The sequence below is a fragment of the Drosophila ananassae genome, chromosome XR (assembly GCF_017639315.1).
Source record: "Drosophila ananassae strain 14024-0371.13 chromosome XR, ASM1763931v2, whole genome shotgun sequence".
In the NCBI taxonomy this organism is placed as follows: domain Eukaryota; kingdom Metazoa; phylum Arthropoda; class Insecta; order Diptera; family Drosophilidae; genus Drosophila; species Drosophila ananassae.
The window spans coordinates 17,959,470-17,987,262 of NC_057932.1; the positions used below are offsets into that span (position 1 = coordinate 17,959,470).

A 27,793-nucleotide genomic window follows, 5' to 3' on the forward strand; every position below is an offset into this window, starting at 1 on the left:
CGCCTCTCCCTTACTCCCTCGAAATGTTCTTCTTTTTTTCACTTTTTTTTTCCTGCTACCACACAACCCACAGATTCTTTTATGGGCTTTAAGTGGCCATTAGTTTTCATTTACAAATGTTTTTTTTCGCCTCTCTCTGGTGTTTTTTTTTTTTTGTGAATGTGGTCAGCCCGCAGTTATTTGCTTAACTTCAAACAAAAGTCTGTCTGAGGGCGGCTTAATTTGCTTCAGTGTACATACAAACATCTACATATATTCGGCCCTTTTTTTTAATTACACTTGGCCAAGAGTGAGGTGAAATGGGTTCTCCATACTCACATACAAATAAAATTTTATATATGCATGTATTCGTGTGTGTATTTAGGAGAGTCCTTGTGTGGCTGGCCAAATATTTTACGCTTGATGTGGCACTAACTAGGCCCGCAGGTTGTCTCACAGAATAAAGCCAACTTTGGACAGGAATTAGTAGCAGCAAGAAGGCTAACTGAGGGAGAAAAAATTAACAGGAAAGGGGGCTTTTATCACCGAAATTAACTAGATTTTTTATGGCTTTACTATCCTTTTAAAAGATTTAAGACTCGGATGTACATCGGACAAAATAAAACCGTAGCTGATAAAAATGAGCAGAGCTATGGCTATCAGAAGGGGGCTTTTAAAGGGGTACCCCTTGTACAAATTGGAAAAATTTTAAAAAGGCATTTAAGAAATATTTTAGATGACGAATGGAGGTCCTGGATGCCCTGATTTCGGAATGGTACACCTTTTCCCGATCGGATATAAATTGGCCAAGCTATGGCTATCAGAAGGGGGCCAACTGGAGATATCTGGAAACCCCTCACTTTTAAAGGGGTACCCCTTGCAAAAATTGAAAAAATTTTAAAATGGCATTTAAGAAATATTTTGGATGAGGAATGGAGGTCCTGGATGCCCTGATTACGGAATGTTATACCTTTTCCCGATCGGATATAAATTGGCCAAGCTATGGCTATCGGAAGGGGGCCACATGGGGAAATCCGGAAACCCCACTTTTTTAAAGGGGTACCCCTTGCAAAAATTGAAAAAATTTTAAAATGGCATTTAAGAAATATTTTGGATGAGGAATGGAGGTCCTGGATGCCCTGATTACGGAATGTTATACCTTTTCCCGATCGGATATAAATTGGCCAAGCTATGGCTATCAGAAGGGGGCCACATGGGGAAATCCGGAAACCCCACTTTTTTAAAGGGGTACCCCTTGCAAAAATTGAAAAAATTTAAAAACGGCATTTAAGAAATATTTTAGATGAGGAACGGAGGTCCTGGATGCCCTGATTACGGAATGGTATACCTTTTCCCGATCCGATATAAATTGGCCAAGCTATGGCTATCAGAAGGGGGCCACATGGGGAAATCCGGAAACCCCACTTTTTTAAAGGGGTACCCCTTGCAAAAATTGAAAAAATTTAAAAACGGCATTTAAGAAATATTTTAGATGAGGAATGGAGGTCCTGGATGCCCTGATTACGGAATAGTACGCCTTTTCCCGATCGGATATAAATTGGCCAAGCTATGGCTATCGGAAGGGGGCCACATGGGGAAATCCGGAAACCCCACTTTTTTAAAGGGGTACCCCTTGCAAAAATTGAAAAAATTTTAAAATGGCATTTAAGAAATATTTTGGATGAGGAATGGAGGTCCTGGATGCCCTGATTACGGAATGTTATACCTTTTCCCGATCGGATATAAATTGGCCAAGCTATGGCTATCAGAAGGGGGCCACATGGGGAAATCCGGAAACCCCACTTTTTTAAAGGGGTACCCCTTGCAAAAATTGAAAAAATTTAAAAACGGCATTTAAGAAATATTTTAGATGAGGAACGGAGGTCCTAGATGCCCTGATTACGGAATGGTATACCTTTTCCCGATCCGATATAAATTGGCCAAGCTATGGCTATCAGAAGGGGGCCACATGGGGAAATCCGGAAACCCCACTTTTTTAAAGGGGTACCCCTTGCAAAAATTGAAAAAATTTAAAAACGGCATTTAAGAAATATTTTAGATGAGGAATGGAGGTCCTGGATGCCCTGATTACGGAATAGTACGCCTTTTCCCGATCGGATATAAATTGGCCAAGCTATGACTATCGCAAGGGGGTCACTTGGGGAAATCCGGAAACCGCACTTTTTTAAAGGGGTACCCCTTGCAAAAATTGGAAAAATTTAAAATTGGCATTTAAGAAGTATTTTGGATGAGGAATGGAGGTCCTGGATGCCCTGATTACGGAATGGTACGCCTTTTCCCGATCGGATATAAATTGGCCAAGCTATGACTATCGCAAGGGGGTCACTTGGGGAAATCCCGAAACCGCACTTTTTTAAAGGGGTACCCCTTGCAAAAATTGGAAAAATTTAAAAATGGCATTTAAGAAGTATTTTGGATGAGGAATGGAGGTCCTGGATGCCCTGATTACGGAATGGTACGCCTTTTCCCGATCGGATATAAATTGGCCAAGCTATGACTATCGCAAGGGGGTCACTTGGGGAAATCCGGAAACCGCACTTTTTTAAAGGGGTACCCCTTGCAAAAATTGGAAAAATTTAAAATTGGCATTTAAGAAGTATTTTGGATGAGGAATGGAGGTCCTGGATGCCCTGATTACGGAATGGTACGCCTTTTCCCGATCGGATATAAATTGGCCAAGCTATGACTATCGCAAGGGGGTCACTTGGGGAAATCCCGAAACCGCACTTTTTTAAAGGGGTACCCCTTGCAAAAATTGGAAAAATTTAAAAATGGCATTTAAGAAGTATTTTGGATGAGGAATGGAGGTCCTGGATGCCCTGATTACGGAATGGTACGCCTTTTCCCGATCGGATATAAATTGGCCAAGCTATGACTATCGCAAGGGGGTCACTTGGGGAAATCCGGAAACCGCACTTTTTTAAAGGGGTACCCCTTGCAAAAATTGGAAAAATTTTAAAAAGGCATTTAAGAAATATTTTAGATGACGAATGGAGGTCCTGGATGCCCTGATTTCGGAATGGTACACCTTTTCCCGATCGGATATAAATTGGCCAAGCTATGGCTATCAGAAGGGGGCCAACTGGAGATATCTGGAAACCCCTCACTTTTAAAGGGGTACCCCTTGCAAAAATTGAAAAAATTTTAAAATGGCATTTAAGAAATATTTTGGATGAGGAATGGAGGTCCTGGATGCCCTGATTACGGAATGTTATACCTTTTCCCGATCGGATATAAATTGGCCAAGCTATGGCTATCGGAAGGGGGCCACATGGGGAAATCCGGAAACCCCACTTTTTTAAAGGGGTACCCCTTGCAAAAATTGAAAAAATTTTAAAATGGCATTTAAGAAATATTTTGGATGAGGAATGGAGGTCCTGGATGCCCTGATTACGGAATGTTATACCTTTTCCCGATCGGATATAAATTGGCCAAGCTATGGCTATCAGAAGGGGGCCACATGGGGAAATCCGGAAACCCCACTTTTTTAAAGGGGTACCCCTTGCAAAAATTGAAAAAATTTAAAAACGGCATTTAAGAAATATTTTAGATGAGGAACGGAGGTCCTGGATGCCCTGATTACGGAATGGTATACCTTTTCCCGATCCGATATAAATTGGCCAAGCTATGGCTATCAGAAGGGGGCCACATGGGGAAATCCGGAAACCCCACTTTTTTAAAGGGGTACCCCTTGCAAAAATTGAAAAAATTTAAAAACGGCATTTAAGAAATATTTTAGATGAGGAATGGAGGTCCTGGATGCCCTGATTACGGAATAGTACGCCTTTTCCCGATCGGATATAAATTGGCCAAGCTATGGCTATCGGAAGGGGGCCACATGGGGAAATCCGGAAACCCCACTTTTTTAAAGGGGTACCCCTTGCAAAAATTGAAAAAATTTTAAAATGGCATTTAAGAAATATTTTGGATGAGGAATGGAGGTCCTGGATGCCCTGATTACGGAATGTTATACCTTTTCCCGATCGGATATAAATTGGCCAAGCTATGGCTATCAGAAGGGGGCCACATGGGGAAATCCGGAAACCCCACTTTTTTAAAGGGGTACCCCTTGCAAAAATTGAAAAAATTTAAAAACGGCATTTAAGAAATATTTTAGATGAGGAACGGAGGTCCTAGATGCCCTGATTACGGAATGGTATACCTTTTCCCGATCCGATATAAATTGGCCAAGCTATGGCTATCAGAAGGGGGCCACATGGGGAAATCCGGAAACCCCACTTTTTTAAAGGGGTACCCCTTGCAAAAATTGAAAAAATTTAAAAACGGCATTTAAGAAATATTTTAGATGAGGAATGGAGGTCCTGGATGCCCTGATTACGGAATAGTACGCCTTTTCCCGATCGGATATAAATTGGCCAAGCTATGACTATCGCAAGGGGGTCACTTGGGGAAATCCGGAAACCGCACTTTTTTAAAGGGGTACCCCTTGCAAAAATTGGAAAAATTTAAAATTGGCATTTAAGAAGTATTTTGGATGAGGAATGGAGGTCCTGGATGCCCTGATTACGGAATGGTACGCCTTTTCCCGATCGGATATAAATTGGCCAAGCTATGACTATCGCAAGGGGGTCACTTGGGGAAATCCCGAAACCGCACTTTTTTAAAGGGGTACCCCTTGCAAAAATTGGAAAAATTTAAAAATGGCATTTAAGAAGTATTTTGGATGAGGAATGGAGGTCCTGGATGCCCTGATTACGGAATGGTACGCCTTTTCCCGATCGGATATAAATTGGCCAAGCTATGACTATCGCAAGGGGGTCACTTGGGGAAATCCGGAAACCGCACTTTTTTAAAGGGGTACCCCTTGCAAAAATTGGAAAAATTTAAAATTGGCATTTAAGAAGTATTTTGGATGAGGAATGGAGGTCCTGGATGCCCTGATTACGGAATGGTACGCCTTTTCCCGATCGGATATAAATTGGCCAAGCTATGACTATCGCAAGGGGGTCACTTGGGGAAATCCCGAAACCGCACTTTTTTAAAGGGGTACCCCTTGCAAAAATTGGAAAAATTTAAAAATGGCATTTAAGAAGTATTTTGGATGAGGAATGGAGGTCCTGGATGCCCTGATTACGGAATGGTACGCCTTTTCCCGATCGGATATAAATTGGCCAAGCTATGACTATCGCAAGGGGGTCACTTGGGGAAATCCGGAAACCGCACTTTTTTAAAGGGGTACCCCTTGCAAAAATTGGAAAAATTTTAAAAAGGCATTTAAGAAATATTTTAGATGACGAATGGAGGTCCTGGATGCCCTGATTTCGGAATGGTACGCCTTTTCCCGATCGGATATAAATTGGCCAAGATATGGCTATCGCAAGAGGGCCAACGGGGGAATATTTAAAAAAAAAAGATATCTGTTAATTTTATCTAATTTTAAACCTAAACCTAAGGAAGGGTAGAGGGTTGTTGTGTCTTAAATTAAATATATAAATAAATGCCGTCTCTTTCTGCACTTGTAGCCTCTCACTCACTCGCACACTTGTGCTCGAGAGAGTGTAAACAAGAGCTGTTGTGTCTTCTTTCTGTCGAAGAAGTGCACTTCTTTTCGAAAGTTTCTGTAAGAGTTGGATTTAAGATTTGGTTGTGTGCTCGTTGGCTTAAAAATACTTTGAAGGCTTTACTTTTTACTTTTTTGAGGCATTTTATGGCTAAATAGACTTAGGGATAAATAACTGTTTGGAATCACTTACCTGAAGAGGTTTGGTCCTCATATCGGTCCTGGTCCTCTTCCTCGTCCTTATCCGCATCCTGGTTCTTATCCGCATCCTCGTCCTTATCTGCATCATGGTTCTTATCCGCATCCTGATTCTTATCCGCATCCTCGTCCTTATCCGCATCATGGTTCTTATCCGCATCCTCGTCCTTATCTGCATCATGGTTCTTATCCGCATCCTCGTCCTTATCCGGATCCCCTTCCAGAGTGTTGTAGGTGTATTTTCACTTTCACTTTCACTTTGTTCACTTTTCTTTATTTTTTAAATATTTTTTTAATTTAAAACTATTCCTTTTTTTCTTCCTTCTCTTTATCCGATATCCTTATATTGAGGCTTAATATTATTCTGTTTTATTTTACTCTTTAATTCAACTTTAATTATTTCAAATAATTTCTTGAAATATATTTTTATTTTAAGAGTTAAAAAAAAGATATAAAGTTAATTAGGATGAAAGGATTCAAACTATTTGGCTAACAGTTTGAAATAAATTTTTATTATATTTTTGTCCAAAAAGAGCTAATCAGCTTATTACAATTCACAATTTCGCGTTTGTGTCTGTGTGTGTTGCTGTGTCCCTGTGTGTGTTCCAGGACACAATGGCCTAAATTGATTTCGAGCACAGCCTCCAGCAGCTCACCACCGCCCATTGCCCATCGCCTCGGTGGGCGTGGTGGGGTGGCACGTGCCACGGCAATCAAGGCTCTGCAAATATCAACTTGCAACTTGTTTGCTCAAAACTTTCATTGAACATTGCATACTTATGGCAAAAAGCATTGATTGGCTCTAGTTGTAGTTTTCATCGCATCCCAGGGGGGTTAAATTGCAAAATTCCCGACTCAAGGCAGGGCAGGGCCGGGTCGGTTCGGGCCGGTCTGGGCCTACACAGCGTATACTTGATATGTAGTAGCCTAGTAGAAATTACCGCAAAGGGAGTTTGCAAATTTTAGTCAAGAGAGAGGCCTACTACCAATCATCGCATTCTATTGCTTATTTTAATTTGAAATTTGAAACCAATTTGGTATTCGAATGCATTTTCTTCACACAGATTTCGGCTAGAAATGTGAGTACAAATTTCATTTTAATTTAATTAAAAAGAGAAATTTTGTTCTAAAAGGATTAGGGAAATTATAGTAAAATGTTTCTTAAGTTACTTAAAATTATTAAGTTTAAATAATGATTATTTTTACTGACTTTCTTTTAATTTTTAATCTGAAATTGGCAGTTTGCTTCTGTGCTTTCCTACTCTTCAATTCACTTTTCCTTCCTCTATATATCCTTTCATTTCCCCTTCCACTTTCACTATTATTATCTCATCCTTAGTTCCTCCGGCTAAGCGAATTTTATGACTAGGCTTCCGGTTTCAACAACTTTGTTTTAACAAAAGTGAAAAAAAAAAAAAAAAATATAGGGGGGAGAAAAAATGTATAGATAAGGAGCAGGTATTAAAAATAATTATGCAAAGCTCAGCTGCCGCTTTTTAGACTAAATAAACTAGATAATGGGATTAACCTGTTCAGGTGGGGGATTATTCAGATTATCTAGTTGAAGGTGATTCTTTAAAAGAGTTTAATTGGGTTAGGAAATCTTGAACTAAAGCTGACTAAGTGTTGGCATTTGTATTGGAAATAATTTGAAAATAAAAATTGTATTTTATTTTCAATTTTTAGTCCCTTCTTTTAGAGAAATTTATTTTTAATTTAAATATGACATGAGAGAGAAAGAAAAAAATAATAAAAAAAACTACTTTAGAGAGAAAAAAGAGAAAGAGAGGACAGAGAAAAAAATTTTAAAAAAATAAAAAAAAAAATTTTAAAAATACTGAAGAGAGAATAGAGAGAAAGAGAGGAAAGAGAGAGAGAGAGAGAGAAAAAAAAAAAGGGGACAAAAAATACTGAACAATTAAAAAAAAAAAAAATACTGAAAATTTCTTGATTCCGGTGCCCCTTATATAGGGCCGGCGGGTGCCGCGCACCGGTTGGGAATCATAAAAAAGCGCGCAATTTTTTTTTTATTTTTATTTTTTTTTTTCAATTTATTAATTTTAACGTTTTTAAGGCTGAAGGACTGCTTAAATACTTTGTATTGTTGTTTACTATGTAGTAAGCCATTCCTTAGCCACTTTTTAATATAAGTTTCGGCAAGAAAGACTCTAAATATTCAAGATATTCCTAAAAATACATGAAATATTATAAAATATAGCTCTTTAAATGATAAACCATATTAAAATCAATAAACTACAACTATTTATCTATAAGATAACCAAAAAACAACCCTATTTATTATCCAAGAACTTGAAAAATATATATTTTTCCAAAAATTGATTGCCTTAAAATATATATATCCTGAAATTAGTTGAGATAAATCTGAAAGCGCTTGTGTTTCCTCAGGTGAGCTTTTCACACCGCCATTCCACCTGACAAAAACATAAAAAAGGGGAAAAAAGAGGGGGGAAAAAAAACAACAAAAAGGATAAAGAAAAGCAAAACTGAAAATTGGTAAAAAATATTGGCAGCAATGTGGAAGCATCTGCGGTTGGGTCCCAATGATTTATAGACTGCTGCGAGGCATGTGGCATGTTGCACGTTGCAGGCTGCACATGCCACCCATGCTCCTGTCGTGGGCGGGGTCAGTAGGTGGGAGTTTGGGGGTTATTGGAGGAACAAAAAAAAATGGGAAAGGAAAGAAAAGTGAAAGGAAACGGCCGACAGGCAGCCGGAAAGAAAAAAAAAAAAAAAGAAGAAGGCAAACAAAAAATCGCAGAAGAGAAGCAACTTTGTTTTCACTGCATCCCCCCCAATGCAGGCAAAACAATCAACGCACTCTGTGCTAGTGTGTGTGTGTGTGTTTGTGTATATAAGGTGGGGAAAGGGGGCCTGAAGAGGGGCTGGTAGCAGAGCTTGGGTGTGGCCGGAAAACTAAGGCTTTAAAAATGCCAGCTTAGTCCCTTTAAGAAATAATCTTGCAATTGAAATTTCAATTAAAGGACTTTAAAAACGATGACTTTAAAGGGTTAAAACAAGAATAATTTAAGAAAAAATTTAAGAAATAAATAAAACATTCAATAAAGAGATTTTCTAGTAGAGTCATAAGTAATAAAAATTAATAGTTTCATTTTAAAAAATATTTATAATTAATTCTATAGAAGCATTCTAATAGTAATTATCATAAAAGTCTATATATTTTAAGGTATTTAATATAAAAAAAATAACTCATTTTACTCCTTTTTAACTAGTTGATAGTTTGCTCACAAAGTTAAAAATATATAAACTATTAAATAATTAAACAAATAACTAAATAAATATAAAGAAAAATACAATTATCCTTTAGTGGTTGGACTTATTCCCAATTAGTTCTAATATAGATATAGTTCCCTCATCCCAAATCCAAATCCAAATCCATTTAATATGAGTACACATATGCGTAGACCCATAAAGACACACTCATACATGTATATGCTACACATACATATACATATATATATTTTTGTCCTGGGGTGTGGATTTCCGTTTCCTGTTCGCCTCCATTATGATTTCTATTATTCGCAAACTCAGCACAAAAATTTTGCGCTGAAAATGAAATGAAATAAAGATTCAGCTTAAGCGAAATGATGATGATGATGATTCTGGTACATTGGGGACTCACACATCTGTTCATACACAGAGAGAAAATATAGTTTTAATAATATAATACATAATAAATAACATTAAAAATAATATTAATAATAGTTGTTTAAAGTAAAAACTCTAAGGTTGGAGGAATATTTTAAAGACTCTTTAGATTTTTGCCATTTTTGCTTGTATTTTTTATAGTTTTTCATTCATTTTCTCTCAGTGCATGTCTGTCTTTTGTATGTGTGTGTGTGTGTGTTTCTGGTGTATATGTGAGGCCATAAAGCGCACATGGCCCCCTGGAGTAAGTGGTCAGTTTTGGAATGTAACAAAAATGAAGCAAGGAGTCGGATCGGAACAGGTGCAGGACGAAGGACGAAGGCGTTCTTTGTGGGTGTGGTTCGACCAACCTGCCTAAGGGGGCGGTTGCCACGCCCCATCTGCCATATGCTTAACCCATAAAACGAACCAAGCACCGGGCACTCTGGCACTCTGGCTCGATGGCTGCCAATTAATGACCCATTTGGCCAGCCAAGGGTTAAGCCCACGCTCAATTTTCTTTCTCCGAGTTTCTATTTAAAGAATTGCTTGTTTTTTGTTTTGTTATTTTTTTAACCATTTAACCAGAAAAACAATTTATTTTTGGAGGGTGGCTTAGGTTAAGGTTGAGTTTATTAAAAATTATATACCCTAGATAATTTATTTCCAGGATATCTTCAAGATTAAAGGATAATAGTTATAAATATGCAAGAATCATACAATTTCTCCTCCTTTTAAAAAAAATCTTAAAATTCTAGGGCATCTATGGCTGCCACATTCTGTTGCAATTTGGAGCATGTCCTGTGCCGCATCTTAAGCTGTATGTGCCACAAGTGTCGAAAAGTGGTGCCACCCTCCAAGCAATTGTTCGCTTTGCTTTTTTATTTTTATGCTTTTTTCGTGCTTTTTTGCCGCTTCTCGTTGGTTTTTTTTTTTTTGTGGCATAGGTTGTGCCTGGTGCCCCATGTTGCCTGTTGACTGTTGTTGCCAGTTGTCCTTTAGCAGGACTGTCGAAGTGAGCATTGAGTCCTGCCCTCAAGTCAAGCAGAAGAACTTGTAATTAAGAATGGAGGTGGCAGTGATAAATTTGAAAAAAAAAATAAATATTTAAGGCTATAAATATAAAATAATAAATCATGGGAAGTTATTAAGAAAAGCAAATACAATTTCCCTATAAATTTCCCAAGGCAAATTTCCTTCGTGTATGGGGGAGCCTGTCTGTGTGTTTGTGTGTGTTTTGCGGTTTTTGGCCCTGAAATGGCCAAAGGCTAAGTTCTCCCTCCGTTTGACCTCGTCCTTCGTGCCTCGTCCTTAGTCCTTAGTCCTTAGTTTGCCTTTTCCTTTCAACTGCTCCGCCTCACTAATTGAATATGCATATTTAGCTGTCAGTCATTTTGATTGCGTAACAAACCGAAATGAAATGAAACATGAAGCCCCAAATCCCACACTCTCTTCTGCCGCTCTCATCATCACTCTCTCTCTCCTCCTTTCCGCCTGCCACATTCCGACATTAACGGTAATCGTTTTGAGGGTCTCGACGACAACATCATCATCATCATCATCTTGCGATAATTGTCATCATCATTAGCATCATCATTGGCATTGGTCGAATTTCGATATTTTGATTTTGGCTTTTGCATTGAAATGCATTCTACACTGAGATAAATAAATAAAATATAAATTATATAAATATAAATATAGAAATTTATTATTAAGATTTTATGTGTTTTATTTATATATTTAATTATTTTATTAAATTTTATATTTAACTTATTTTGTCACAGTGTACCCTTGTTATAAAACGTTCGGCAAATAATCAACAATAACTAAGCACTCTCTTGGCAGATGCCAATTAACTTGAATAATTGAGCATTTCGGTCAGGACCTTTCTCAATATGTGTTTAAACACAAATATACCCAGAATAATAGGTACAAGGACTAGAATAAATTTCAAATTTATGATTCTTAATAAAAATGCATTAAAAAAAACGAAATCAAAACCAGAAAACGAAGGATCAGGCCCAAAATAACTACTCCCCCATACTCTCTCACAAACTCCCTCCCAAAAAGGGAGGAAAAGTGTCTCTCCCACTCTCCTTGAGGTGAGATGCCTCCCACATCCTCTCTCGTCTGTGGATCCTCGTGCTCTCTCCGAATTCGTTAACTTTCGGGAGCCTATTCGGGAGCCTCAAAGTATCTCAAAGAAACTATCTGTATCTAGTATCTGCCCAACCTCGCGCTGCATAAGATCGTTTAGTTTCTCGCTTCTCCGTCCGTAAAAAAGTGGAGCACCGTTATTATTTTTTTCATTGGCGTCTTGATCATATTTTTATTTTAAACTAAACTTTAATTTAATGTAGTGTTTGATTTCGATGGTGTTTTTAATGTTTTCGCGTGTGTCTGTGTGCGTGTGTGGGCGGTGGCTCCCCGGGGTGTCGCGTTCGCGAGAGTAGGACAGAGTAGGTTGGGCAGATAACGGTACAAGCGTCCTCAGAGTCAAGTACAGTTGGCGCTTGTACTATAATTTACTTTGCATCTTTGGCTTAAAAGGTATTTTCTAGTTTTATTTTATTTTTTTTTATTGAAATTGAAATATAAAATGTTTGAAATAATATTTTAAATAAATTTAAAACTATAATCTTAATGAAATATTTGACTTTTTTAATGAAAAAATCCTTTGAAGGCTGTTTTTTAATACTTTATTATTATTTATATACATATATTGATAAAACAATATAAAAAAAATTCAATTTAAAATTAAATGACAAATTTTTTATGGAAATTTATACCTTATTTCTTCTACAATTATTATTTGTTCTTTATATTTTATTTCTTTTAAAACAAAACCTATTAAATAACATTTTATAACGATTTTAAATCTCAGATTTTTGCAATTTAATTAGCAATGATTTTAAATTCCTTCGTTCTGTTGCATTCTCCCTCCCCCCCGCACTCCCCTCACTCTCAATGGGGCGTTGAATCCACGCCACAGGTAACGGGACTTGTGTCGCCAGCAGCACGTACAGTTTGCCAGGAGCGGCATAGTTTTTTACGAATGCACTTTGCGCTCCTCCCCCCCACCCCCTCTGGCACCATATCCTTGCCGACTTTTTTTTGCACCTCTCTCTCTCCTTTTCTCTCCAAAATCAGTAGGGGTCTTCGGGTTTTCTTTTCTCGTCAATTGCAATTTTAAACCTATAGGCTGTGGCAAAAAATGTTACTTATTAAATTTAATTATTAACTATTTATTTATTATTAATTTTTTATAAATATGATGAATGATTATTAAACTTATCGTTATTTTACGAATTAGTTCTTTGTTTTTTTTTTTTTTTACAGTAATCTATATATAATCATTCAGTTTAACTTTTATCATTGAAATATATAAATATGGTTTATAAAATGGTTTAATCTCTAAAAGATAAATGCAATTTCTTAAGATATGTTTTAAGTTTCTCCTTGCCAAAGATATCTCTTTTAGCTAGGCTCTCTTAAGCGCCCGCTCTCCCAATCTCTCTCTCTCTTTATCTTAGTGAGGTGGCTGCCATTTTGTTTCCTCCTTTCGATCCTTTTATTTCTCTCTCAATTGCCCTCAAGTATAAGAGTTTTTCTTCTTATTTCTTCTATTGTTGCTTAAAATGAAGATTTTTTTGTGGAATTTTGTCTTAGTAGAAGAGAGAGACTCTTTTTAGCAATATAATTCCTGAAATATAAGACTTCGCTCTTTCGCTCTTAGTTTCCTGCCCGCTAGTGTCCTGGCGAAAGTGTCCTTCCTGTGTGGGCATACATTTCATGCCAGCCGACAATCGACAGTCTGATAATGCATTTTAATTGTTGAAATATGGCCGAGTAGTTACATGTCAAAACTGAATGAATAAATGGAAGGGAGGCAGCTAGTGTGGGTGTGGGTGTGGGTGTGGGTGTGGGTGTGGGTGTGGCAGGATGCTGGAATGAAAATCGAACTCCATTTAATCATCAATACCGCAATTAGCATAGCAAATGGATAGAGGTCCAAAGGGAGGCAGGGGGGCTATGGCCAAAAGCCAACTAATTATGGGAAGCCAACAGATGGGCGAAAATTAATTGGGATCTGAGTACCAGAGCACTGGAGCACTGGATATATGGATTTATGGATATAGTTTGGAAATTAAATTTTTGGGAAAAAAACAACAAGTTGATAATGTTTTCATTATAATTCATATATATTATAATAGGATTTCTATTCAATGGCGATTATCTCCAAAAATCAACTTAATTGAAAAGGCAATTTTCAATTCATTTTCAACTAATAGCTATGTTGTGCTTCTGTTTATGGCTTACAGTTATTATGGCTGTAATTATAATTGGCAATTTGCAAATTCAATTGACCGCAATTATGGTGGCGACAATCGAAAAATCGCCAAATGAATAATGCAACAAAAATTTCCAATTTAATATTCATTTTCAACAGAGACAGAGCGAGAGAGAGAGAGAGAGAGAGAGACAGAGCGATAGAGAGAGAGAGAGAAAACAAATGGAAATCTGTCAGATACAGAGATGGTAGGATAACAAGGATATACATACATATATCCTTGCCAGAAACCAAGCAATAAAATTCGAATTTTCAAGCAATTAATTTAAATAGAATCCTGACGAGTACTACTACTTTATTGCCACTTCACAGGATGTATCAAGGACCTCAAGAAGGGTGTGACCTTTTTTTTCGTGTCTTTGTGAGTGATTGAGCCAAAGGACCAAGGACCAACTGACTGTGGAAGTAATCAACTTAAAAGATATCTCCTCTCAGGCTTTCACAATCCGATTTTGCAGAAAATCTATATGTATCTTGTATCTTGTATCTGAAAGATATCTCCATGAAATAATCATAGAGAATCATTGGATTTAAATGATTGGTTTTGATGACTGCGATTGGATTAAATCAATATGTTAAAGGAACTTGAAAAGCTTACTTTATTTTTGTAACTCTTTTTGGAATGAAAGTCACGGAACACCTCTGGGCTATAGTACCTCTGCCCCCTTCCCTTTAGTCCTTAATCCAGTTAGGACCTGGTCTACATGGACATGCATACATCATAAATAATTGACTTATCTTATTTTTTTTTTTTTTTGCTGCTGTTGTTGTTGTTGTTGTTGTTGTTGTTGTTGTTGTTCGACAACATGACAAATTTATCCTAAAGTTAATTCCCTTACCCAGCCGAGAGTCCCTTCAGAAGAGTGACGACTACGCCCCTGACCCCTGACCCCTGGACACCCGACGACGACCCCTTTTGCCCTCTCATGTCTCATGAACTTTATGTGTGTGTGTGAGGGGGGGACTCTATTGGGATGTTGTTCATTTTGTTGATGATCATTTCGGTGGTTGATAATGATGATGATGATGATGTCCTTCTCCATCGATGCTCGCAATTTGTATAAATAAATTTCTATTGATTTTTCATTATTTATATTTAATAATAAATAAAGCGAGAGCAGCAACCTCTCCACCAATCTCTCCATTGAAAATGTTTGAAATTGACTCGTTTTTTTGTCGCTTTTTTTTATGAATACACAAAAATTTCCGCTTTGCTGAGCAACTGAAAAACATTTTAAATTTTTACCTGAGAGGCAACCACCATCCTCCTTCCCCTCTTGTAGCTTAAAATGTTTTCTAAGCTTTACAAAAAAAAAAAAATAATTAAATTCAATTGGAATTCAGTTAACGCGCAACAGGCAAAAAAAAAAACAAAAAATCAAAAAGAAATTTAATAGAAAATTCAAAATGTTCTGCCCGCCCCCGTGTCTCGTCCTTTGAATATCACCCACCCACCCCCAACTCCCCCACTCCCCCCCTCCCCCCTCTGTTTTTTTGCGGTAAACTTGCAAACAAAAAAAAATGGAAAAAAAAAACCGGCAAGAGGGAAAAAATATTGAAAATTTATTTATAGTCAAATACGCTACACTGCACCTGTTTGCCGTTCCTGTCAACACTTTTGCACCTGTATGGTGGTTCTACACATGTGTATGTGTGTCTGTGTATGTGTGTGAGTAAGTGTGTGTGTACATATAGCTGGGGTGTAAAAATGATTGAGTGTTTGAACTCAACTTTTGTGTCGGTGGCATCGCCATCATCAGTGGCAGTGGCAATGTCACAGTGGGAGAAAGCCCTGCCACTCCTCCTCCTCCCTTTCAGTCAGTGGCACCACCAATACCAATACCAATACCAATATACCAACACCAATACCATTACAAACACCAGCAGCGAAAAACCAGCAGGTGGCAGGAGGTCTCTTGCCATTTGAGACATTTCTTGGATACAGTTTTTTTTTTAATAATACTTTTAACTAATACTTAGAGCAAAATATAAATATTAAAATATACAAATGCAAGTCTTAAATATTTATATATTTTATAGATATAAATAATATAATATAAAAATAATATAATAATTGTGCGATTTATTTTATATCCTTTTCTTATATTATTTAATTGAGAAATATTGATTTTTTTTAAAATTATTTATCTAAATATTATAGTTCATATAGTGCATTTGAAGTTCTTCTATATCTCTTCTCTATTTATGTGTGATTTTGATCGCTTTTGTAGTTATCTCTGTAGGTGTTCTCGATTTGTTTGACTTGCTATTCTGCCTCCCGTGTCAAAGCCAATGTAATGCCTCAAAAACACTTAAAAAAGAGGGTCTTGTTTTAAATTATGATATTATATTATTTTATATATCAAAATCCTTTTCCAATCATGTTTTTAATTAATTTTTCCTATAAAATAGTTTTTTTTTTTATATAACAAATTATTTAAACAGTAATTTTCTTAATTTAATTATATTTTTAAAGTCTAGTTTTGAGAACATCAGTTATTGGAACTTGGGGATAGTCTTAAAAGGCCATATAATGGCTAATTTAATATTTCAATATAAGCTACCAATAATCCTCTTCCAATACATGATCAAATATTTTTCTGAGTGCATTTTCTACGGTTTTAAATTGTATTTAAGGTTAACTTGGTGTCTTCGACTCCCTCGACTTCGTGGACTCCCGGTTTTATCTGTTTTCTTTTTCTTTATCTGCTTTTGTTGTTGTAGTTGTTGTTGTTGTTGTTGTTGTAACACGGGAAAATTACCAGCGACAAGCTTGGGCATTAAGGAAGGTAAGATAGTGGGGGTGGTGGGGGATATAGAAAGGTGGATGGAAAAAGTCTACGGGGGCAGTGTCAACAGTTTTCCCTCCGGCTGAGTGAGCTGCCTTTCGGGCATGTTTGTTTGTATGCACTTCAATAAAAATTTAGCATACGCTTCACTTCACTTCACTTGCCACACACACACACACACACAAACACACACACTCAGTGAGTTGTTGACACGCATCTGTAACGCCCTCTGGCGGCAGCTATACGAAAACATTGCTTTGTATCATTTCCCCTCGGCGGAGCATTTTTCGATTATATGTTGCCTTTGCTTTTCGGCTCGTTTTTCAATCTAAATGTCAGCACATGTGCGGCATAGCCAGGGGCGGCCAAAAGGGGGGTTCTTTTAGTTTCAGATACTCAAGAAATTCATAAATACTCTTGAGAAACCAAAAGATACTTTCAATAACTAGATAGACCGATTTTAACTGATTTATGTTATACATATAATTTTATTTGATTATTTATTTAAGGATTTATTTCCAGATATTGTTTATATATTTTTTTAAATTTTTCTGACCTAAGTTTCTGACCTAAATAATTTCTAGAAATATATTTTTTGAAAATTCAAAAATTCCAAAAAATAACAACAAAATGTTTGAAAATTATACTAACCACTCATAATTAAAAAAAAAAACATTTTCCATAAATTTCCTTTAAAAATTGTTGAAAAATCTCCCTTTTTCAAAAACCATAGCATACTTCCCTGCGCTTCCTGCGTGTGCTTGTGTCAAAATGGCTGCCAGCTGGGCAAGCGTGCGTGAGCTGATATGTACGTACGTATGTGTGTGTGTGTGTATATGAGGTGTATTGGTTTGGCTGTGGGTGTGTAAGTACGGGTGTAAGAGTGAGGTGGAGTGTGAGTGCGCGTGTCGTGGCAAATTACTCGAGTGAAGTGCGCACTTCGAGAATGAAATAGCCAAAGCAACCGAACACGGCCCCCCCCCAAAAAAAAAAAAAAAACAAAACGAAAAACTCCATCCTTGACAGCCTCTGTTACATCCTGCTGACTGCTGGCTGGTCCCAGCTTCCTTTGTAGAACTCATATGTGTGAGGAGAGTAAGTGTATTTCAGCGTATTTCCTTTCTAATTTGATTAAAGCAACTTTCTCAAGTCTCGTTTACGTTATTGTTCATACCAGGTTCCTGGAAAATGCAACGGCTTGTGTTTTATATTTCACAAAAAAAATATATATATTAAAAATGAGGAAATTTCTAGGATAATCAGGATAATCTGGGATTAATAAATATTTAAAGATATATCAAATAAATAATAAAAACAAAGTCTATATCTTCATAAAACTTTGAATAAGATAACTCTATACAAAATATTTGATATAAATAAGAAATATAAAGTCTAAATATTCATAAAACTTTGAAAAATAAAACTTCCATTTTTTAAATATTTAAAAAAAAAAATTTAATAAAATAAATCCCAAAAAAATGCCCAAAACAACCTCTAAATTTCCATGCTACCCTTTACCATTTGGCACTTAATGCCACAGTGCTTGTAAAAAAATATGAAATGAAAAGTTTTGAAGTTGAAAATTAAGGAAGCACAACGATAGAAAGAGAAGGAAAATAACAAAAATGAAAAGGACAACCAGTGAAGACAATAAAAACAATTCATTTAAAATGATTTGCAGATGTTGCCCCACTTTCTTCAAAATATTATTACCACTTTAAGACTTTATTTGTTAAATGGCTTTAAACGAAAACGTTTTTAGTCATTTTCTAGGGCTATTTGGCCCTTGGGGTGATGGCATTTAATATAAGATATACATTTATTTCATATTTCTGGTTCTATTAGCTAATTGTTGGGCATTTGGGGGAGAACCCACTTAGTCCACACATTTAATATGCATTTTCAACCATTTTGAACGACATCAAAGGCAAGGCCAATCGGAGCTTTGGCAACCTGCTTATCCTTGCTTCCTTTTTACCTCACTCCCTCCCTCCCTGTCGTCCGCCCCCAGCCCGTCCCTAATGTCCTTTTGCTCACTTCCTGCCCGCAGGAAGCCGAAGGTCCTTCGCATCCGCATTTTGGGGCCAAATTGAAATGCGATACGATACACTTTCAAATTGATGGACTAGGTTGGTGGGGTTTTGAGCCAAAAATATTTACTTTAAATTGAAATTTTAGCAGAAAGAGGGTTGGTTATTTAAATTTAATAAATTTTTTATTGAAATTAATTTTATTTTAAATTTTTTGTAGGGTTTTTAAGGAAATTTTAAACTATAAGAGGGTTGCTGTTTAGGTTTAATAATTTATTCATTACAAATTATGTAATCTAAGGTCAAATTCTGTATGTTCCTTTTATTAAATAAATATTATTTAAGCCTCTGCTAGAAACTAAACTTTAATTAAACTTTAACTTTAATATAATTTGTATTTTTTTACATAAGTATATATTTTTATACCCTTGCAGAGGGTATTATAATTTTGGTCAAAAGTGTGCAACGCAGTGAAGGAGACATCTCCGACCCTATAAAGTATATATATTCTTGATCAGGATCACCTCCTGAGTCGATATGAGCATGTCCGTCTGTCCGTCTGTCCGTCTGTCCGTCTGTCCGTCGGTCCGTCGGTCCGTCTGTCCGTCTGTCCGTCTGTCTGTTTCTACGCAAACTAGTCTCTCAGTTTTAAAGCTATCGAGTTGAAACTTTGCACACACCCTTCTTTCCTTTGCAGGCAGTATATAAGTCGGAACGGCCGGGATCGGTCGACTATATCCTATAGCTGCCATATAACTGATTGATCGGAAATGCCATAACTTTGGTGTTTTTTAAGTTAGAGGGTTGGGAGTTTCTACACATGTTATATTTGACCAAAATATCTTATGTACAAAATTTCGTAAGGATCGGCCGACTATATCCTATAGCTGTCAAAGAACGATCGAAATTGGCATAACTTTGGTGTTTTTTAAGTTAGATAGATGGGATTTGGTACAGATTCAATTTTGGGAAAAAAATCTGATTTGTCGAATTTCATAAGGATCGGCCAACTATATCCTATAGCTGTCATATAACTGATTGATCGGAAATGCTATAACTTCGTTGTTTTTCAAGTTAAAAGCATGGGAGTTTCAATGGATTCCTCTTTTGGCAAAATAATTCGATATGCCAAATTTCATAAGGATCGGCCGACTATATACGATCCGCTATATATCTAATAATATAAGATGCGTGGCGCCACCTAGCGGACTGCGACTCAACTGCAAGGGTATATCAACTTCGGCTCCGCCCGAAGTTAGCTTTCCTTTCTTGTTACTGGTATATTCTCCTATTTTTTTTATAACCAAGCCTACCGGCTATTGACCCGAATTTTGTGTTTGTATTTTTTGTGTTTTTTTCTGCTTCTGGTGGTATTATTTTGGTGGGTCAACCGCAAAAGGTGAAACTGGTAAGGTAAATGAAGAAATAAAGAAATTGAAGAAAAAGTAAAAGTAAAAGTAAAAAAAGAAAGAAAGTTTTGGGCGCTCAAGGAAAAAGGCAAAAGGAATTCAAGTCACGACATTCGCACCTGGAGGCCAAATGGCGTTTAAAATTCAGCAAAAGGTCAACAAAATATCAGCTAACTGACTTGGTCAGCAAACAGGAGACTATATACTTACATAATGATATGCCCATAAATTGTATATATCAAAATGTTTATATAGAAATATATATATAGGTGTCTCTTAATAATGATATACAGTGCAGATCATAAGAGTAGTTAAAGGGTATTTTAGATAAAGGTTGTACATTTCATTATTTCATATATATAATATGTTATTTAATACATTTTCAAAGTAAGCATATATTTTATATTAAATATATTCCATAAAAATCATTTAAACTTAAAGAAAACAATTTTTTCTAATCAATTCTCTTTCTTTTTAGGTAAAAAACATTGGAATTATTCTTATGAAAATATATTCATAAATATCTTTAACTTATTTGGAGGTAATATATATTTTAATATTTATATTAGCTGATATTTATACAAGGAGCTTTCAAATATCTTGTATTTTTTTAATAATTTCTTATAAAGAATATTTTTTCAATAAATCTAATATTGGTAGCTCTCAAATAAATATCAAAATAATATATAAAAATCTACAATACTATGTTATTTTTACTATCTATTATACTCTACTATATATATTTATTTTAAAACAATTTTTTAAAATCATATATTAAAAACTCATATATAAAATCATATATAAAAAACTCTATATATTATATATGCAATTATAACATTTTCCAAAAGCCCTTTACTCTTATGAAACGCACTGTTTGTGACTTACAATTTGGGGATTTGTATTTATTTAGCCCAAAGTCAAAAAAGTCTCGCTTCAATTACTTGGAGTTTCTGTAAACCTTTTCTCTTTCTTTCTTTCTTTTTTTTTTTGCGCCCTTCTTGCTATTGTCCCACTTTCTCCGGCTACTTTTTTTCTTCCCCCCCCCCCCCCCCCTTTTCCATATTTTCTTTCTTAAATTAAAGGTGACGCCGTATATTTGAATTTTGAATTCATAGTTGAATGGTGTGGCTGGGGAGGAGAAGTAGGAGGCTGTGGGGGGCGTTGATGAATGAGGGGTATTCGAGGGGGGCGGAGGCGTGGCAAGGTTGTCCTTTCCATCGCTCCTTGTTGCCGTTATTCCTTGTTGTCGTCCTGGCCCCGCGTTATCCTGCCATTGTATATTTCTCCATTTCTCCGTGCTCCGTCAGTTTTTATTAAAAAACTCATTATATCTCGCTCAGCAGGACGATGCGGTCTATGATGTTAAATACGCCAGGATATGCCTGTAAAAGGCGACAAAAAAATATGAATTTAACAATTTTCTGGCAAATAATCATAGAAAGATTTCAAATAAATATTTAAATAATTTATTTTCTACTTAAAACCTCCCTTAAACCCTCCCCTAGTTTCGTATTTATTGACTCACTTAATTTCCCTTCTAGTTTTTCCGCATTTCCGCTCGTGGTTTTCCACTCAAAGATTAATTTCCCACTTGGATTGGCCATAAAAGTTGTCTCAATCCGAGGGAGACACTCGTCCTCCCAACTCTGGCATTGATTTCCCTTCCATTCCCAGCGAATTTCCCATATTAAATTTCCACTTTCCCCAACAGCTTCCCCCAGTCTTGTCTATTTTTGAGAGCCATTTCCAATTTTTCAGGCTCAGCTGTGGCTCAAGTAATTTGCTTTTTTCGATTTTTCAGTTTTTAAATTCAAAGAAAATTTATAAATGTTCTCTTTTCTACAAAGTCCTTGATTTATAGTCCTTTTTTAACAGTAGATATATATATTTTTTAGAAATATCTCTGAACTAAACTCAATGGAGTGTAAAAATCGAATGAGAAACTATTTTGTGACAGAATCCTTCGTCCTGCGTTTGGCAAAAGTTTTAATTTTAGCTCAGGATCAGAAAGGGGGGGGAGTGAATGTAGAAAGAAAGTAGAAAACTTTTCAATAAACTATCGCATCGTACACATGCCACATATCCGTTCCTCAAGCTGCTGCTGCCAACTGTTGAGTTATTTTTTTATAGATGTTCTCCCCTCCTTCCATTTTTATTTTATTTTTTTTTTATTTACTTCTCGTTCAACCTCTTCGTCCTTTTCGTCCTTTCTTGGCCGTCCATTGATAAGCTGCGAATAGTTTGAACGCCATTTGCCAGTAGATTTGCTCGCAACAGGACTTGCAGGACTACTATTTGTGTGCCGTGGAAGGGAGGACTTCGCTGGTACAGTAGGTACTTCTTAAAAAAGAAAATAATTTGCATTTAGTTTAGGGTTTAGTTGGAAGTCATTCGAAACTCTGAACCTTTAGCGTCTTGAAATTTAGGCATTTCTCTTTATCAAGTGTTCACTGTAACTTACAACCCGTTGGATATTTCTCAGGAAATTTTGTTTATTTTTCTTTGCGAGAATGGCTGGTGGCTCGATGGCTGGCACGCCTGTCGCCTTCCTGTCCTACTATAAAAGTTAAATTGCAATTTCGTAAAAGTATTTAATATGACAGTTGCGCCAGGGAGATGAGAACAAGGATCTGCAATGAAAGAAACAAAAAAAAAAAAAAAATAAAGGACGCAAGTAAATAGTAGCAGGAGGTGCCAGAGAATCGAGAACTGAGAACCGAGAACCGAGAGCTGAGGACTTCCGCAAAAAGGATATTCCAAGCGGAAAATCTCGGCATTGGAATGCTGCGTTTGTCAACGCAGTTGCGACTGAAAATGCAGTTGGTGGAAAGTGTCTTTCTCATTTTCTACTTTTCCTTCTGCCACCAGCACACCTTCCTCCTCATAAATAGACCTCCTTTAGACACCCCCCCTTTATTTCATTGTCAGATACCATTTTTCGGACAGTGAAAATCGCTTAAGCAACAAAACCTGACAACGAATCTAGTTTTTTTTTTTTTGCTTAAATGTCACATGGAGAGACAAGCATTTTTCCACTTGAGAGAAAGTGGAGAAAGTGTTATAGGGGCAGGAGACTATAGGGAGTAGAAATGAGAGAAGCCAGGCAGGAGAAAAGTGAGACTTTTGTGCTAATCGCATCAAAAGCGACAATTGAAGGTGATTAAATGGCTGGGCGAGCAGAAAATTGAAAAGTGCGAAAAACCTAAGGGGGGAAACCCGGTCTGAAAAGTGGTTGTGGGTAGAAATGTTTCAACCTTTCAAGCTGTTCATTTTATGTGGAAAAACCGATTAAAAGTTCACACCAAAATAGCTGCAATTCGAATTGAAATGGAAAAGTCGGGAAAACAATGAAAAGTTCTATGGGTTTTAGGTTTCCAAAGGTTTTTATGGGACATCGGAATATAAGAGGTTGAGAATTTAAGGAAAGTTTTAGTTTTTCCTTTAATTTTAAGATAAACTATTTAGAATCATTTGGAGATAATTTTAAAAAATAGAAACTTGTCTAGAAAACAATGAGAACTGCTTATTAAATATTTTTGTTTAATTTAATAAAATTTAGATATTAGACTTAATTCTTTGTTATCCCAAGGACTTTTATCTAACAACTACCCCCCCTGAAAAGTCTCCCGAGTATATCCACCAAAAACCCAGAAAAAAATAAATCCTCTTAGGATTATGAGCCTATAGATTTATTCAAGGACCAATCAAATCTACTCCTCCACCTCCCCCGAAAAAAAAGACATTTAAACATAAAAGCTATATAGCTAAGAAGAAAAAAAAAAAAAAGAGTCCTCCAAGATCCATGTCCTTGACCTTGGCCCCGATGGCGGATACGCAATTTATGGAAAAATATGTGAGAAAACAAAATGGGCTCCAGAGAATGTGGAAAATGTAAATGGTATTTGCCATTTGAAGCGGAAAAAATTCATAGCCCAAAAATCATCGATGACAGGGTGAATTTACTAAAATCTAAATGCTCATAAATATTCTAATAAATTAAGAAAAAATAAAAAGAAAAAGAAGTCAAGAAGAAAATCAAGACTTTGTTGGAAAAAAAGGACAACCAATTGGCACGTATATATATAAATATAAAAAAACGAAGCTGCCAAAATTGGGTTCAATAAAAAAAAAAAGAGGAGAGCCTCACGCACTTTACGACAAAAGAATGAATCTAAATCATTGTCATAAAAAAGGGCAACATGAGACCTGAGACCAAATGTAAAATGAAACCAAAATCAAACGAGGCACGTCTTGATTTCCAAATGAAGAGATTTTTTTTTCGTTTGAATTCCGATGGCATCACATTTTTGTCCTTTTTATATTGGCCTGAGGGTTTATTTTTAGCTTTTTTTGGAGAAGTTTAATTAACTTGGAAGGTAGTTTTCTTATTATTAAGAGAAGCTTAAGAGTTTTCCAATATTTTTTATATTTTAATTTGAAATTTTGAGTAAAACACATACATATCCCTACGATTAGGGCCGTACGGTATGCAGCAGCAGTTCTGTTTATGTTGCCATAAAATTATATTAAATAAATAGTATCCCCTATTCTAAATAAAAAACAAAATAATTTATTGCATTCAAAAATTAAATTTCATCAGAAATCATCAGAAATTAAATTTTCTTTTGTGTAAATATTTTTTGTTAACCACCATTGTTTAACTAGCCCTCGATTGGATTAATTTGTGGCGGAATAATACCCTCGTGTAGTTCAACACTTGTTCAAATATGGCCGCGGAAAATCCCAAAAATGAAAGCCTCTCTCTGTCCAACCTTCCACCAAAAACGATAAACAATTCAAATTGAATTTCGTTGACTAAATAATGGCCACCGAGAAAAAAAAAAAAATAAAATAAAGGGGAACACAAGTTGGCTAAGGTCGAAGGTAACAGGTAACTGGTAACTGGTAGCAGGTTACTGGCAAATGAAAATGAAAATAAAATGTGAAATAATCAAAGCGCATGTGATTTGCATAATTTGTAATGTGGAATTTCCGCTCACATGACTCTCATTTCCTGTTACACACTCTCGCCCACTTTTCCGGTACAAGTATGTATGTATGTATGTGTGTGTGTGTGTGTGTGTGTGGGAGGTGTGGTGGGCGGATTTTCCATTCCGCTTGGATAACTGTTTAATATGCATAAACTTCACTAGGGGGGAAAAAGGAGAGATTTTTGGATGTTGTATCCTTCCGTTTGGTTAGCAAGCCAACCCAAAAAGGCTGCCCCGGGAAAACCAGAGTGGCAGGACGAACGGCGTACGACGAAGGACGAAGGAGGCAAGGCATGGCATGGCAAGGACCAAAGCAGAGGGGCCCCACACAAAATCTTCACAAAATTGGGAGAGTTGTGCGTTGTTTTGCCCTAATTGGTTACCGCTACTGAGCCACGAACTTTATCTACCAGTTTTCTTACAATATTCTTACTTTAAAACATTCTTCGATATTCTCTTCATATATATATTTTTGTTTTTTTTTTCCTGATTTATCCCCTCCCCTTAGGAAAAGTTATCGTGTTCTCGTTTTTTATGGGATTTATTATTTGCTTTATGGCGGAAAACTTTAAAAGCTAATTGGCCGTATCTTTATGGTTTTCGATTTCAGCTTAAATCGACTTTAGTCCGAAGGTAGCTTTCGGCGAAACACTTTTTATTGAACACTTGATTCGTGTGCTGGGATTTAAAAGATAGTTTACTTATTTTTTCTTAGAATTTTATAACATAGCTTTACTTGACAGATTTCCTATCTCTTGAGTTTCTTGAGTCTCTTGAGATTTGAGGTCTCTTGAGTTTTTCAAGCAAAGTTTTAAGGAACAGAGTTCTATATTTATGACTTTATCTAATAGATTATTTTTATTATTATTTATTTTTTGATTTAATCATAATTTTTAAATTATTTTTTACTCCTAATTGTTCTCTTAGAAGTTAAATAAAAGCTCGAAAGTTATACAAGAATTATATATTTAAGAATAAACCTGTTTTCATTTCTAGTTTTTTTCTTTCATTTGGAAATCAATTAAATATATAATTTAATACTTTCCCTAATTATTTATTCGCCTAATTATTGGCTCATTATGATTTTAATTATTTATAAAACAATTTTGATTTAAAAACCCTCCTGATTTCTGACATGAATTTCTAAAAAAAATAGTTTCACGCCTCAGACCTCAGACCTTTTCAAATTCCCCGACGCTCTTACGCATCCTTTTCCGTTTCCTGTTTTATTATTTTTTCATATATTTTTTTTTGTTTTCGGCGCCATTTTATAGTTGTCCTTGTTGCGGTTTAGTTTCGGTCCTCTTGGCGGCCTCCGGTGCGTATGAGCAATGTGAAATGTAAGCCAGTTCTGCGGCACAAAATTTGCATATGTATGTGTGTGTGGGGCAAGGGTTATCCGCCGCCTCCAACTGGAGACTGGGAGATAGGGAGGGGGGGTGGTGGGAAGCTAATTTGCATTGGAGGGTCCTGTAAACCAGACAGACAAAGGAACGACGCGGGGTGGGGTCATGAGTGGAAGAGGTTGCTTTTCCGCTTTTCTCATTTTTTTGTATTTATTTTTTTTTTTTCGTTGATATTTTTGTCAGAGGGTGGATTGATGTGTGTGCGATTATGGTTTTTTGTGTGTATTGTGTGTGTGCTTTTTGCGGTTGAGTTTTCAGTGGCTTTGGTTATTTTTTTTTTTTCCTGTTTCGGCGCGGGCTTTTTATGGGTAATACTTTTTATGTTATTTGCGTGTGCTTTGCATACTTTGGGGCGTCTTTAAACTTGCATTTTGAATACAATTTTAAATGCCCTTTTGTGCTGTGCTGTGTGTGTGCTTCTGTAATAAAATGAGTTTTGTTTTGTTGTTTTCTCTCGTTTTTTTTTTTTTTTGTTTTGGGGCATCAGTTTTTGCGGTTTTTCACGGTCCCCTGGATACCTTTTTGGCCTCAGTTACAGAAGAGCTTTAAAATACCCCCTAGATACTGTTGCTCCCGATCTCCCCATCTCCCCAGCCGGCATGCGTGCAATTAAAAAAGGGTTCAGTTGCCTTTTCAGCAAGGACCCCCTCATCACCCATCCCCCCCCACTCGTCGTCCTTCAATTCATTTGCATACTTTTGCGACCCTTGCCGTGCAGAGGAACTCCTTGCCGTGGCAGCTGCTTCAAATTGATTTCCAACCTTGGCCAAAAATGAAAATTACCCAACACTCTGGCCCCCACCTCTCTCTTCGCTTCACAACACTTGCACAGTGGACTACTTTTTTTTGGAAGTCTCTACTTCTAATTAGCTGAAAATCCAATTAGTGTGATTTTTGATATTATATTTCTATTAGAAATTGAAAAACGAAATGTATTTTACTTTCTATATCTGTATAAGACTTGTTTAGATTATTTTTGGGAAAAGTATGAGCCTGTACTTACCTCCTCCTCTAAGCTTCTTTCCAAATCCACTCATCCAGCTTATAATCCAGTCATCTTATCCGTGTCATCTGATAATCCGGTTAGTGTGCTTCAGTGATCTTCGCACATGTTCCAAGTCCTCTGTCTCTAGCTCCCAGAATTTTCTAGAAATACAATAAGCTTTAATAAAATATTCTATTTCATACCTTAATGATTAAAGTTTAATCTACAAATCCTTTGAATAAAGTCTTCCTATGCTTCTTTGTAATGTTTTAAGTTCAATAATCATGATTTTATGATATTTTTATCAAGAATACAGACAGATACACAAAGCTCTTAGCTTTGTTTCTTCACAATTATCGATATATTTGGTAAAATGGAAGTCATCTTTTATTGTGAACACTTTAAAATTATTGTGAATAAAATATAATAATTATTTTTAGTGTCAAG

At 36.2% G+C, this 27,793-nt stretch overlaps 1 long non-coding RNA gene across 2 annotated transcripts; it reads right to left on the minus strand.

Annotated features, from left to right (window-relative positions):
* Window positions 1-12,484: 12,484 nt before the first annotated feature.
* Window positions 12,485-27,720, minus strand: LOC26514368. 2 transcript variants are annotated; one of them, XR_004310276.2, is made up of 5 exons: window positions 27,365-27,719; window positions 22,426-22,594; window positions 22,141-22,304; window positions 20,850-21,346; window positions 12,485-12,587 (listed from the first exon to the last, which is right to left on the minus strand). It is a non-coding gene; the product is annotated as an uncharacterized LOC26514368 (long non-coding RNA). The 2 variants fall into 2 exon arrangements; XR_006507799.1 differs by having other exon boundaries at window positions 22,141-22,594; window positions 27,365-27,720.
* Between the last annotated feature and the right edge of the window lie 73 nt (window positions 27,721-27,793).